Source organism: Triturus cristatus, chromosome 8 (assembly GCF_964204655.1).
Source record: "Triturus cristatus chromosome 8, aTriCri1.1, whole genome shotgun sequence".
NCBI classification, from domain to species: domain Eukaryota; kingdom Metazoa; phylum Chordata; class Amphibia; order Caudata; family Salamandridae; genus Triturus; species Triturus cristatus.
The window spans coordinates 273,681,815-273,696,123 of record NC_140591.1 but is presented as its reverse complement, the minus strand read 5'-3'; the positions used below and the strand labels follow the sequence as shown (position 1 = coordinate 273,696,123).

The window sequence follows — 14,309 nt, the reverse complement described above, 5'->3', positions numbered from 1 at the left end:
GGGACGGTAGTGATACGTGAACGCTTGAACCACAGATACCACCCCTGGCTACCACCGGACACGGAGAGAAGGCCTCACAATTGTAATACATTTAGAATCTTCAGAAAATGCACACGTTCAGTCATAGAGCCACAGCACTAAGAGATATTCCTAGGCACTGGATGCTGATTGGTGCTGTGATATGTTGCTTTTGTTGCCCTTCATCCAGACCCCTCTAAAACAGAATTCATTTTCTTTCTGCATCTGATCCTCTCCTATCATCATTTCCAACTCTTCTTTCCCATCTTCTTCCTCTATCTCCATCGTCCTCTTAAACCACATTAGCCTCTTTTCTGTCGCTCTTAACTTTTGAGCCTTCTTAAGATCTGTCCTTTTAATAATATCTTGGTTAGCACCCTTCTTATTTGAATTCTTCTGATTTCCAGCTTTGACTAATGCTCCTCTCTTTTAATCTGGACTCTCTCTCTGTGTAGTTTACACATTTAGTGCCTTTAAATGCCACAGTGCTCCCAGCCTTGCAGCCTACGTAGGCTTTTGACACCTACCCGCTACAAGTCACACAGATGATTCTACAGAGGCTAGGATCACAAGACAAACTATGGCATGACAATCCCCACCACCCTCTGTCCACAGCCAGGTTGGGACCTCTAGGGAATTCCCACCGCCCTCTGTCCACAGCCAGGTTGGGACCACCCAGGAATTCCCACCGCCCTCTGTCCAAAGCCAGGTTGGGACCTCTAGGGAATTCCCACCGCCCTCTGTCCACAGCCAGGTTGGGACCTCTAGGGAATTCCCACCGCCCTCTGTCCACAGCCAGGTTGGGACCTCTAGGGAATTCCCACCGCCCTCTGTCCACAGCCAGGTTGGGACCTCTAGGGAATTCCCACAGCCCTCTGTCCACAGCCAGGTTGGGACCTCTCAGGAATTCCCACCGCCCTCTGTCCACAGCCAGGTTGGGACCTCTCAGGAATTCCCACCGCCCTCTGTCCACAGCCAGGTTGGGACCTCTAGGGAATTCCCACAGCCCTCTGTCCACAGCCAGGTTGGGACCTCTCAGGAATTCCCACCGCCCTCTGTCCACAGCCAGGTTGGGACCTCTCAGGAATTCCCACCGCCCTTTGTCCACAGCCAGGTTGGGACCTCTCAGGAATTCCCACCATCCTCTGTCCACGGCCAGGTTGGGGCCTCTAGGGATCTCTGTACATCTGTAACTCCATGTCATCCAAAGACCTCCTAGACCTCCAACAGCTTTGTGGTTGTTTCACATCTCACACCAGCTCCTGTTGCCATTGTTGCTGTGTCTGCTCTCTTGAAATTGTGTTGTGTTGAGAGCACTGGCAGGGAATGCGTTTGGCAAAATACCCCTAACTCGATCATTTCTAGCTGCGTTCACAATTAATTTAAAATTGTCTAGGTGTTCTCTTGGATTTGTATTTTATACTGCTAGATTTTAATGTTGCTGTTCACTCTGTAGCTAAACGTTTGGCAGAGACGTGGGAACTAGGTGGCAGTGGTACCGAGAAATGCCCAGAATCACAGATTTTGGGGAGTGGGGAAGCTGGGAAAACGACTAAGGTGTCCTGGTTCCTAAAGTTGGCAGCACAACCAGCAAACCACATCTCAGCCTCGAGGAGCTGGAGACCTCTGATGAGTGACAACCACCCACCCTGTGATACGCAAATACAGGCATGCATTAAAGTGCCTTCTACATCTGCTCTCTTTTTCACTCGTCGCCTATTTGAGTAGCACCACCACAGCTGTTGCTGGATCTGGAGTGATTCCAGCCTTGAAACAACCTTCATGCTGGATACGCACCCTTCAGCAACCCGTCTCTGGGAAGTGGTGCATGCCAGCTAGTTTGCACATATGGAGATATGAACGAGCATTTATTTTTAGTAGTTTCCAGGTTTTTTTCTAAACTGGTCTTTATTTGCATTTTCCATAGAAATACACAAAAATGCTGATACGATAAACAAAGAAGCAGAAATTAATACAAAAACAGATAGCTAAAACATGATGCTGATGAGACACCTCGGGTAGCCCCCACCCGATGGATGCCAATCACCCCAAAAGACAATAAGAAGGATCACTCTATTCAAAACACAGTAGGTCAAGCAGCGGCCGGTGCAGGTAAGCACGGTGGGGTGGGGCTGGCGAGGGGGATGTCGACAGTTGACGGAATAGGGCAAATTTAATAAATAAATAACTTCTATTCCGTCGTCTGTCAACATCCCCCCGCAGCTTCCAGCCCCGCTCCACCGCCCCATCGCACTTACCTGCACTGGCCGCTGCTGAGCAGGTCCAGCCCGGACTTCCAGGCCCACTGCACACCTAAATCCCCAATGCATACCCCACCAGAAGGAGTTTCCAGGTTTATTGAACATCATGTCATATCTCATGTTACCATCATTGAAATCTGCCATCCCTAAAATATATACTGCCTAATATGGCTTTCGAAGTCCACTCCACTTTTGCAGGGTTTTGGAATTTCTCATTCCTTGATGTCACAGTGGTTTTTTAGTGCCATTGTGCTAGTGAAGATCGCTCTGTTGGGTGTAGTGTTGGAATATGATCTGCAAGAGATCATAGTAGCGTACTTTGTTATTACTGCAGATCATTATAATTTATTGAGGTCCACATGGGTCCATGGTTGCCCATGTTTCGGAGAGTCATCCTCAGTCTACTACATATTTTCATTGCCGAGTTCTCCATCTGTTGGTGTTGTAATGTCTAACTAATGTCTTTTGTTGGTTCTGTGCTGTTCATATTCTTTAAGAGTCTCTAAAGCGCTTTGGAAATTAGTTTAGATCATGTGGTTCCATCTCATGCTTGTGTATAGCTGTCTTAGTTGGGAAACAAAACATTTGATCCCATGTTTGCAAAATATTCCTATGGTGTAGATCTTGACACAAAAGTTGAGATACACAGTGTGTATACTGAGTTGTTTAGCAGCTGCATTGCTAGTGTCAGGAATGAGATCTCTGTCAGACCTAATCCTGGGCTAATCCGACGGTATTCCACGCCTTCTCCCAGAGATTTAAGAGGGATTCCATACAACACCACAGTAAGCTCTGCGGCATTTCTATGCCACTGGAACAGGTGTAATAAAGGGGTTCAAAAGGTCTGAAGAGCAGACTGTGGTGGGAGAGCCTGGGTTCCAGTAGGATTCAATGCAAGGAGAAGGCTACAACTCTGTGGTGATGAACAACGAGGATAAATAAAAGACAATGGAATAGAGCCTGACCATCACCACTCAGCAGAGAGATCCCTGGATGCGCATACTCAATGACCTCTGGGGTCCAAGCAGCGATACAAACTAGTAGTGGTAGACATTGGGTTGGTAAGCCCAAGAAGAAGGTTAGGCGTCAGGAGTCATGAGTTGTGATGCCTTGTATTGATCTGACCAACATTGACAGTACGCGGACTGTACATCACTTTGTTATAGTACAATGAACTCAAAGGAGGGCAACCAAGATTATTGAGGCTGTGGCCTACCAATCCCCGATTGTAGTTGGCTGACCCTGGACTAAACCATTTGTATAATGTACTGTTCCTCGTGCCTGTTTTCATGGATTGGTATCCAGGGATGAAAAAACCCTGACTCTCATCAAACGAAGAGAAACCCCAATTCCACTCAGCACCAACCACTGATAGCAGACCAGAAACCACATTTCTTACAAACGAGGGCACCTGGCTCTAGCAGCAGCCTGGAACGACAGCCTTCATAGCAGTGAGTGCATAAGAGGGATGGGTGGATAGCCGGGTGGTTAGGGACGTCGAAATATACACAGATAAACATAGATATACATACCGACGGGTAGAATGAGTCTATAGATGCATAGGTTGCTTTAGTTAGTAGATAAATAGAATTGGGTGGAGATGGGTGGATCGATGGCTAGGAAGGGAGATAGATGGCTAGGCAGATATGTAGATGGATAATTAAGGATTTAAGCATGGTCTGAATAAAGCAATTCGATGTTCAATAACAGTAACCCTGGTACTCTGTGCATTTAAAGCACTTCAATGAAATTGAGGTTTTTTTGGGTGGCGGCTCACCCTTGGATGAGCAGTTACTCCATGGTCTATGGGAATTTCAGGGGCATTCGCCATCTTTTATTTTGGGGCCACATCCTTTTATGTTACACGACGGGGACCACATATCTATTTCCACTGAGGACATCCTTAAATCCTCACCCTGTGACCTAACTCACCTCACTTCTGAGAATGTAGTCACTGGCACAGTCCCTTAGGTGAAGGTGCCTTTCAATAACTAAGGGGCATAGTTATGAGCCCCTTGTGCCACCAGAGCATCACCTTTTGTGACGCTCCAGCATCGCAAATCTTGAAATCATATCTATGAGACCACACGATGCCACTTTGTGTGGCTTCGAATGGCCTCATGGATATGAAGTATGGCAAGGCAGCGCAAATCACTACGTTGCCTTACTCTGTGCGTTCCATGGGCATTGCGGTGGGAGTTCCTACGCAACACCCATGGATTTTGACGCCTCACAAAATTTATGAAACCATGTAAACCTGGGGATGGACCATACCTTACGCCTCACCAGTGGAGGTGCAACGAGGAGAAATAACTTTATTGCTCCTCGTTTGCCCCTTTCCATGTTTGCTGCATTCTGCAGCAAGCATACAAAGTGGAAACCGCCTCCTTTGAATGTTTTCGTTGCAGGAAAGTGCTTACTTTTGCACAAAAGCAATCCTGCAAACAACACAGGCACCCTTGCGCCATGGTGCAAGTGTGCATGCGTTGGCGCTAGGCCGCCGCAACAGTGCCAGTGGAGGGGGTAGGCTTGGAATGCATTGTATTGGATAAATACGGAGCATTCCTTACCTTTCACTTTGGTGTAGGGTAGCGCAGCAAGGTGACTTGTTACCCTAAGCCAAATCCCCATAAATGAGGGTCTAATTCTGCAGAGTGCAAGAGACAACCTTGTAAACACTCCAGATAACAGCTGCAGATCTAAGCCCACAAAAGTGGGACAGGGTTACGCAAAATGTCACTGAGGAACTCCCACCTTTTGCTTCAAGCCTCTTTTAGCAGGTGCTCGCATCCCCAGCATCCTCTGGTGGCCATGACCTCCTAGCTACAGAAATTGTCTGCTACATGAGTCCAGTTAGCTCACCCGTGGCTGCAGATGGCTGCTGCTATTGTGGGTGGGTGGATGATGGATGCCACATTTTTAGATATTGTGGCAGAGGCAGGAGGGAAATGTTAAATCCCTACGTGATGTTTTGGCCTTTTGTGTACTGTAGGCTGGTTTAGCTTTCAGATCAAAATTAAGTAAATAATCGCTGCTCTTATATTCTCTCCTGTCATTCGGGCCATCTATTTGTTTTAGTAATTGACAATGTGTTCAATAAAGAACTCTTTCTCGTTATTGTTGATACCGAAGGATCGGGGAATTTAAGCATAAATCGTTTTGAGAAATCATTGGTGATGTAGTAACTGTGCACTTCTGCTCCCAGAACCCAATTGTTCACTAACAGTTCCCTTGCTGTTGACCCTGTGCACTGCTACTCTGCTGTTGGCCAGGTTCACACTATACAACACAATGTATATCTCACCTTTATCTGGGACAGTCATTCCCCATATTTGACCCAGCTATTAATGTAAACACCAGACATCAAATCAGATATATATATATATATTTAATCGTAGGATATAATTCGACTTGCTAGTATATGTACTATTAATGACATAATACACTATATATGCACTATACAAACACCCCGTATGTGCATATATACATAACTGACCGTGCATCTTCCAGTGCCAGCCCCCCAGACCACCCACAGATATATAGGTTTTTCAGGAGTCTACAAGCGTCCGCGCTTGCATTGGAGGCTCAGCCGCAGTCGCTGGCTGTCGTTCGTCTTTGTTATCACGTCATAGCTCTGAAAAGTATCTTCTGGATCTACGTGACTCCTGGGGTTGAATGCTGATTTGCTAGTTTTATAGAATAAAGTACCCTGTGCTCTCCCTTACCAACGGGAGGTGGCCTCTTGCTCGTGGGTCATGCTCTCGAGACCCATTGGCCGCACACAATTCTCGTTCCTGGACAATGCACGGCTCTTTGCCCACTAGATTTGGTGGGTGTCTCAGCATCGAGTGATCATAGATTACATCTCCATGTTAATTTGCATTCTGCTTTCCCAAGACTACCTCCAGTGATAAACCCCCTCAGTCGGGTAAGCCAGTCCCCTCTATTGTATACCCCTCCACTGACTCAGCCACTCTGTGTGGTGACCTTTCAAGAGCTCTCCCTGCTGTCCCCCTTCCATGGGCTTTGATACCATGCGAAGCAGCGCGATTGGACAACTCATAGAGCTCCCTTGAAGTTCTAACCCCAGGGCACACATCTTTACTCCCATAACAAACTGATGACATGATGTCGTTTTGAGTAACATTTAGAAAGGAGTGTATTGTTTGGTTGAAATTTTGAAATTGAAGGAGGCATAAGTCAATTACCAAAACTTCCCCTTCCAAGAGCTTTGCTCTGCCTCCTATTAGCATTGGGTATTGACGTCAACATTGAATGGGGTACTTGTGTATTATGCTATAAGATATTAATAGAAAGGAGCATGGGAGATGACCTGTGTTAATGAGAAGTCGGATTTCTCAAATAAAAAGCGTGTAATGGAGAGATGGATTAATCAGGCAGATAAGTCAGAAGATCGATAGACATGAGTAGCAGAGAGTGAGGTGGGTGGATGGGTGGGTGGATGATGGATGGACGGATGCGGGGGTGGCTAGGAAGGCAGACTGATAGAATAGGGAAGTGGGTGGATGGATGGGATAGCTAAGCCGGTAGACAGAAAGACTGATAAATAGAGTATGGGAGTGAGTGGGTAGATTTTTGTCCAGGAAGGTCGATGAATAGAGAGATATGAATCCGTAGAGATGAATGCGTGGGATATCTCAGTTGATAAATCAGTTGATTTTTAGGGTGGGTGGACGGATGAATGGCTAGAAAGGTCGATCGTTAGGGTGGATTGATTCATGGCTGCTAAAGCTGACAGACAGGAATGGGGGCAGTATGTATGTGGATAGATAAATGGATTGATAGATAGATGGGTGGCTAGGAAGGTCGATATTTGAACAGCCTGAGAGAGAGAGAGAGAGAGAGAGAGAGAGAGAGAGAGAGAGAGAGAATGAGCGAATAGATTGATTGGGTGGCTGAATTGATAGATAAATAAAAATGGGTGGAGAATGGCAGATAGGTGGATGGATAGATAAGCAGATCTGTGGATGGATAATTCAGCATTTAAGCATTGTCTGATTAAAGCCACTCGCTGCTCGGAATCGGCAACCCTGATTTCCAGTGCGTGTAACGCACTTTCGTAAAATGGAAGGTTCTTAAAGCCATTGCATGCTCAGGTCTTTTACCCTTCATTGAACTTTTCTACGTGTGAAAGCCAGTTTTGGATATTTCTAAGAACTGGCTCCCCGTCGCCTTGCGTCATGCAGGTACGCATCCTCCCACTACAGGTATCCTTATTTGGTTCGCTCCTCTAGTTGCTTTGTAGATTGAACACATTCCACGCGCTCTGGTGCGCGCGCGCTTCTTGTCCCTGCACTGCAAACCGCGCGCGTGAGCTGTTCACCGGAGAGTACCGACAGCATCCTCCCCGGCCCGCCTTTGGTTCTGGACCCCTGAAGCACGCACTGCTTGTCCCACACACAGGGAGATCACTCGGTTCCAGTCACCGTGGGCCGCCCCATCGTTTACTGCTGAAAATAAATCCGTGCTGCTTGGATGAGTTTCTTTAATGCGCGAGATTTTAGAAGTTGTAGTAACTATCAAACTCCAAGTTACCACCCATCAAATTTTCTTTCTGATTTTATTTACAGAAGAATGCATATAATAGGCTACAAGAAAAACGTGTGACTATATTAAAAGGAAGCGGAAAAATGCCAAAAACTGCCATAAAATAAAGAAAATGGTCATTCTACAGTGAAACGTTTATCTCAGTATAAATAGCTGATATGAAGTCTCCTTTTTCCAAAGTTCTGATAAATTCTGGCCATCTAGAACACTTAATGAATTTGAGCATCAAAAGAAACCAGAGCCGCGGCGCTACCTGAAAATGATGCGCAGTCCTCTGTGGCGCGTGCGGCTTCCTGAGGGCTGTGGTTGTAAAGCCACGACGTGTGTATCGCTGCAGCCTCTGCTCTGTCGCGCTCCCAAAGCACACTGTGAATTCCTACCCTCCTGGGCTGGCATTAAATGAGGCAGAGGGAGGAGACACAAGTGAACTGGCAATAAAAATGATGAGGTCACAGATGGGCCTTTTGAAAGGCTCCAATAAACCACAGCAAGATTTCAAATCTGGGTGTGTGTGCGCGCGCGCGCCTCTGCGAGTGGCTTCGCCAGCATCTGTTTGTGTGCGCATACGTGTGTGTCTGCGTGCGGCGTGTTTACATCTGTGTTTGCATTTGTGTGCAACTTCATCTGTGTGTGCGCATTTGTGTCAGCATCGGTGTCGGCTTTATTGTGTGTTTTTTTAATAATATTTAGCAACCACCAAATTTATGGAACTTTTTTGTTGTAGCTCAGGAATGTCTCAATAGATCATTCATTCGTGTAAAGTTAAGTCGAGGAATACGTAAGTGGCAGTGCATTGATCCTTGGGCAGATAAGTGTACGGCTGGGCTTTCCAAGCCCTGCTTGATAACAAACAACCTGGGGGGGTGGGGGGGGGGAAGCTCTTACACCCCCGAATGCAAAACGGGTCTCGCCAGCTCTGTCTTCGATGAATCCACCTTTCATTTTAGCTCTGAAAAAGTTTCCTTGTTTTCAATGCGCCCATTTGTCAGTCTGCATTCATCTCGTTTTAAAGGTAATTCGCACCTGGAACTGATTTCGTAGTCTCTAAATCAATCAATCAATCAATCAATCAATCAATCAATCACGACATTTGTAAAGCGCACTACTTACCTGTGAGGGTCAGGCGAGCAGAGGCGTTTTGAATGCGCTGGAGTCGTTTCAGGAGTTTGGCCAAGGCTCCTGCGTAGAGGGCGTTTCCGTAGTCCAGCCTGCTGCTGACGAGGGCCTGGGTGACCGTTCTTCTTGTTTCGGTGGGGATCCACCTGTAGATCTTGCGGAGCATGCGGAGGGTGTTGAAACAGGAGGACGAGACGGCGTTGACCTGCTTTGTCATGGAGAGAGTAGAGTTGAGGATGAACCCTAGGTTGCGTGCGTGGTCGGTGGGTGTTGGAGCTGTTCCCAGTGCGGTCGGCCACCAGGAGTCGTTCCAGTCCGAGGGGGTGGAGCCGAGGATGAGGACTTCTGTCTTGTCCGAGTTTAGCTTCAGTCGGCTGTTCTTCATCCACTCAGCGACGGCTTTCATTCCTTCGTGGAGGTTAGTTTTGGCGGTGAGGGGTTCCTTGGTGAGGGAGAGGATCAGCTGGGTGTCGCCGGCATAGGAGATGATGTTGAGGTCGTGCAGTCGGGCGACGTGGGCGAGCGGTGCCATGCGCTGGATTTCTTCAGGCAAATTAAGAAACATTGTGCTGAGCCTTTTACAGAATACTGGACTTGTTTAGATTATACAAACCTCCTGGAACTTGAACAATGTTGGGCTGAGGGATGAGCCCTGGGGTACACCGCAGATGATCTCGGTGGCTTCGGGGCGGAAGGGGGGGAGGCGGACGCTCTGGGTTCTGCCGGAGAGAAAGGAGGTGGTCCAGTCCTGAGCCTTGTCTTGGATCCCAGCGTCGTGGAGGCGTGTGCATAGGGTGCGGTGGCAGACAGTGTCGAAGGCGGCGGACAGGTCCAGGAGGATGAGGGCCGCGGTTTCTCCGTTGTCCAGCAGGGCCCTGATGTCATCGGTGGCGGCGATGAGGGCAGTTTCGGTGCTGTGGTTGCTGCGGAACCCGGACTGGGATCCAGGATGCTGTTCTCCTCGAGGTAGCGGGTCAGTTGTCTGTTGAAGGTCTTCTCGGTGACCTTCGCCGGAAACGGTAGCAGGGAGATGGGCCTGAAGTTCTTGAGGTCCTTGGGGTCAGCCTTGGGTTTCTTGAGTAAGGCGTTGATCTCAGCGTGCTTCCAGCTCTCCGGGAAGGTCGCTGTCTCGAAGGAGATGTTGATGGCTTTCTGGAGATGGGGTGCGATGATGGTGCTGGCTTTGTTGAAAATGTGGTGTGAGCATGGGTCTGACGGAGATCCGGAGTGGATGGTGTTCATAATTTTGATGGTGTCGTCGTCGTTTATGTTGGTCCAGGTGAGCAGGGGGTCGGTGCGGATAGTGGTCGTGGGGACGGAGGTGTCGGTGGTTGTCGGGGTGGTCGTGACGTTGAAGCTGTCGTGGATGTCAGCGATGTTGCTGCCGTCTGATATTTACCACCATTTTCATTTACCTCTGCAGCTGTATGCTGTAGCGTGGAGTCCCGTAGTCCTTCGTGCTCCTGGACAGCATGGAATCCCCATGGGGCTGTGTTAATGTACGTGGTTTGGGATGGGCGACCACGGGACAGTAAATGTGGGCCAGGCCTTCGAGCCCAGCATATAATATACTGCTTTGTACCACTATATCTCAAGCCACCTGCTCACAGACTGCAAGGCGCCAGTCATCCTTCGGCTTGATGTGGTTTATCTATTGTCTAAGCTGCCAATGTTTCCCACTAAAGATTTGCAAGGTTTTTTATGGGCAGGTCGTTGCCACTGTTGTGGTGCTATTTTATCTATTCTTATCTTAGCTTTGCCCTATTTGTGTCTCAAATATGTTGGCTGAACTGGGTTTGGAACTAAGGAGCACCTACCATGGCTGTGTTTCTCCTGTGCATGCCTACAAGTGGGCCACTGCTAGTCACCCTGGGATGGATTCCTCAAATGATTCGCGTGGCTGGCTTCCATGTCTGTGAGCAGCTCACCTGTCTCTCTAGGGGATTATATCAAGCCCCCACCAATAACTGACTGTACCCAGTGCTTGATGGAAGTTGGGCTGCTACCAAAAAAGTGTGAATTTATCGTTGACATTTGAGTGAAAGCAGAGAATGAGATGGGACAAACGTCAGAGACAATCACGGTGTTGGCTAAGGGCCTTTTGATATGGTTGAATAATAGTCACCAACATTTGACATTCACATTTGTGGCCAAATACAAACAATCTACCTTTCTTGGAACTGACAATTCAAACTGTGGGTGGTATATTAGGGACCTCATTGTGCCATAAACCTATAGAAATAAATATTCTTTTGCTTTACACTAGTAATCTTCCTAGAGGCCTCCATGATGGACTATCATACGGGCAATTTCTACGCATATGCAGAAATTGTGTATGGCGCAATGGCTATCTTAAAGAAGTGGCAATTCTCTAAAAAAAATTGATGTAGGATACCCGAAACGTTTGGTTTCCTGCTCACTCAAAAGAGCATGGTATTGTCCCTGTGATACATAACCGACACCAAAAGAGATGAGGGTAAACACATGCATGCCTTTTGTATCTACATTCTGTCATGCAAGTAACTGAGTGAGTCAGATCATAAAGCATCTACAAAAGAGGTCAAAATCTGAAAAACCATCAGGTTCACGCAATGACCTGGGACCACAGAGAAAATATATCTGACCTAACTATTACCACCTCTTGGGGTCTAACTCCTGTTGTTGGTCTCTTCAAATGCCAAAACGGCTCTCTTTGTTGAAAACCCACAAAAACAAAGGTATTTAGACACAAGCAAATTACACACACTGTACAACAGTTCACCAATGGTAATTCATCCAATGTTATTTATGCAATTAGTTTTGTGTGTGGGCTTGCATACATTGGACAAGCAATGCAAAAAGTTGAAATGCAGATTATCCAATTTAAGAGGAGAATGAGATGTAAATCTGAAATTGCTCCATTGGTGTCCCACTTTCCTCCACATCACCACAGCAAGTGTTAATTGGTATTGCAAGTTAAAGACCAGATACAATTACCTGTTAGCGGAGGTAATATGTTTCCACTTCTCATGAAAAAAAAGAATGTCACTGGATCTCTAGCTGCAACCTTGTAAACAATGATCTTAATTCAATGAATGAGTGGAATAGCATGATTTTCATTACAGATGTAAGCTTTCATAGATGGCACGCCCTTTATGGGATAGTTTTTGCGATCCATTGCTAAATCTGTTTATACCGATCAGTCGGATAAAGGAGCAATTTGTTGAGTAAGTTAGACTGTGATTCACAATCGCTTGTCAAAAGTTATATGCCTTTCCTCTCGCCCTTCCCTTTTCTCCTTTTCCCTCTTTTGACCCTCTCGTTCTCCCCTTATGAGATCCTAGATGATTTGATACATTCACTTGACTTTAAAATTAATCTGTGCTCTTTTTGTAACATATTTCACCTCATTATTGCAGGTCTCTTTGGGTTTAATTTTTGTATGTCTCAAGCCTATATGCGCCCTTGATGGCACTTACAGGGTTGGGGTCTAGTCTCTGAACTCATTCCGTACACCTGTTTATCTACGTCATACACTCCCATAAACGCCTAAGGCAACCTGGTAAGCTCTTGGGCCTCACTGAATTCACCCATTGAACGCGGCCCGATACTCCAGTAAGCTGAGTGGGAAGATATTCTCCCACTTTTCTTCCCTTGTCAAATGCACTTAGAGCGGCTGATTATTGAAACTGCTCTGTTAAGTTTACCCCGTTGGATGCCGTCTGATTAGCTTTGTTGCTGATACTTGGGACATTTCTTGAGCGGTTGATCCTGTAGTGTTGTGTGATCTTGTACAGTAGGACCCTTGTGGTCCTCGGCGGACTCCTTACAAAGTTACGTAATCAGTTGGGAGTTATTTGGGTGTGGTTAATAAGTTTTATTATGCAGTGCGTTCAGTTAACAGGTGCATGCACAAGAATAATGATGTGTGCTACAGAGCTCCATGTGTGGCATGGTCATTTGCGCACTCCAGAGCTGAGGTGGACGCAACAACTGCCGACGAGTAGGGGATACATGCCCTGAAGAAACAAAATTGCTCTCCCTGAGAGTTTGCCGAGGTCCAGCAATCTGTTTGTACGTGCCACGTGTGCCCCAAGAAGCAGGCTACGGTTTGTGTAAGTGAAGTCAAAGTGCCATTCTAGCTTTTACAAGGCCCTCAAAGAAGGGGAAGGCAGTACAGAGGAGCACAGCCAGAAAGCTGTCCAGAAGTCTACTGGTAAGGCCGAAAGAAGAGATGCTGTGCCACAACATAACACAAAGCCATCCTCAATACAAAACAGAAACGCTGAAGGCAAAGACAACTAGGTGATGACCATGTGCAAGAGACAAACTCGTTACTCACCGTTAAGAAAGAAGATGGCGCCATACAACTTCAGCGTGGGTGCAACAATACAGATGTAAGCAAACAGCTGATTACTGAAGGTGCAGGTCCAAGTGAGCAGCGACCGTCATCGGGACAGCAATATTTTTTCAACGTCAGTGAGTGCCAACACAAGTTATGATGTTGCTGTGTGTCTGAAACTACCACTGCCATTTGATACCGACAAAAAGATTAATATTGGCACCAGATGGAATGCATGGATCAATGACTTCATAGATGCTCTAGAAGAAGTTGATGACAAAAGATCACCAAATACTTAAAGAACCTTGCAGGTGAGGGAGTGATAGAAGTGATAAAGAAAATACCACAAGCTGATAAAGTATCTTACCATCAAGTCAAAGAAACATTGGAAGCTAAGTTTAATCCAATGTCGAATGTCGACTATGAAAGATACATTTTCAACCAGGTCAGACAGCAAGCTGGTGAAACGATGGATGAGTCTGTCGAAAGACGTGATATGCTCGCCAAGCACTGCAAGTTCAGTGAATTCAATGATAAAGAAGCTATGCGTCTCAGAGTCATTAATGGTTGCCTCTCTGAATCATGCAGATGATGCATGCTGAGAGAGACACTCCATCTAGAAAAGTTACTCATGGCTGCAAGATCTTAGGAACATGCAGATCGACAGGCTGCTAATAGTGAAGCTGCAAAAGTCAAGAATGACTCAGCATTGATCATGAAAAGTAAGCGGAAACACAAAGTGGAGGCCCAGAAGACGAAATTGTGATTATGATGTGGATTCTCATTTCCACATGAAGGTAAATGTCCAGCCATTGGAAAGATACGCAAGGACTGTGGGAAAGAAAACCATTTCATAATGGTCTGCAAAGCGAAAGAGAAACTAAGTGTGTCACGACGAGAAGAGAAAATGGGTGCCAGAAAGTTCCAGAAGCATTCTAACTATGCCCATAAGACCAAACAGGAACATCAATTGAGGTAAGCGGAGACTAAACAAAGTTGATCGCCATCAAATTAATCTTCCAAAG

At 46.5% G+C, this 14,309-nt stretch overlaps 1 protein-coding gene across 1 annotated transcript in view; it reads right to left on the bottom strand.

Annotated features, from left to right (window-relative positions):
- Nucleotides 1-8,234, bottom strand: part of LOC146801967 (sarcolipin-like) — a 47,614-nt gene extending 39,380 nt beyond the window's left edge. Inside the window, exon 1 of the mRNA XM_085621494.1 lies at nucleotides 8,101-8,234. The gene's annotated coding sequence lies outside the window, so the exon portion shown is untranslated. The remainder of the gene's footprint in view (nucleotides 1-8,100) is intronic.
- Nucleotides 8,235-14,309: the final 6,075 nt, after the last annotated feature.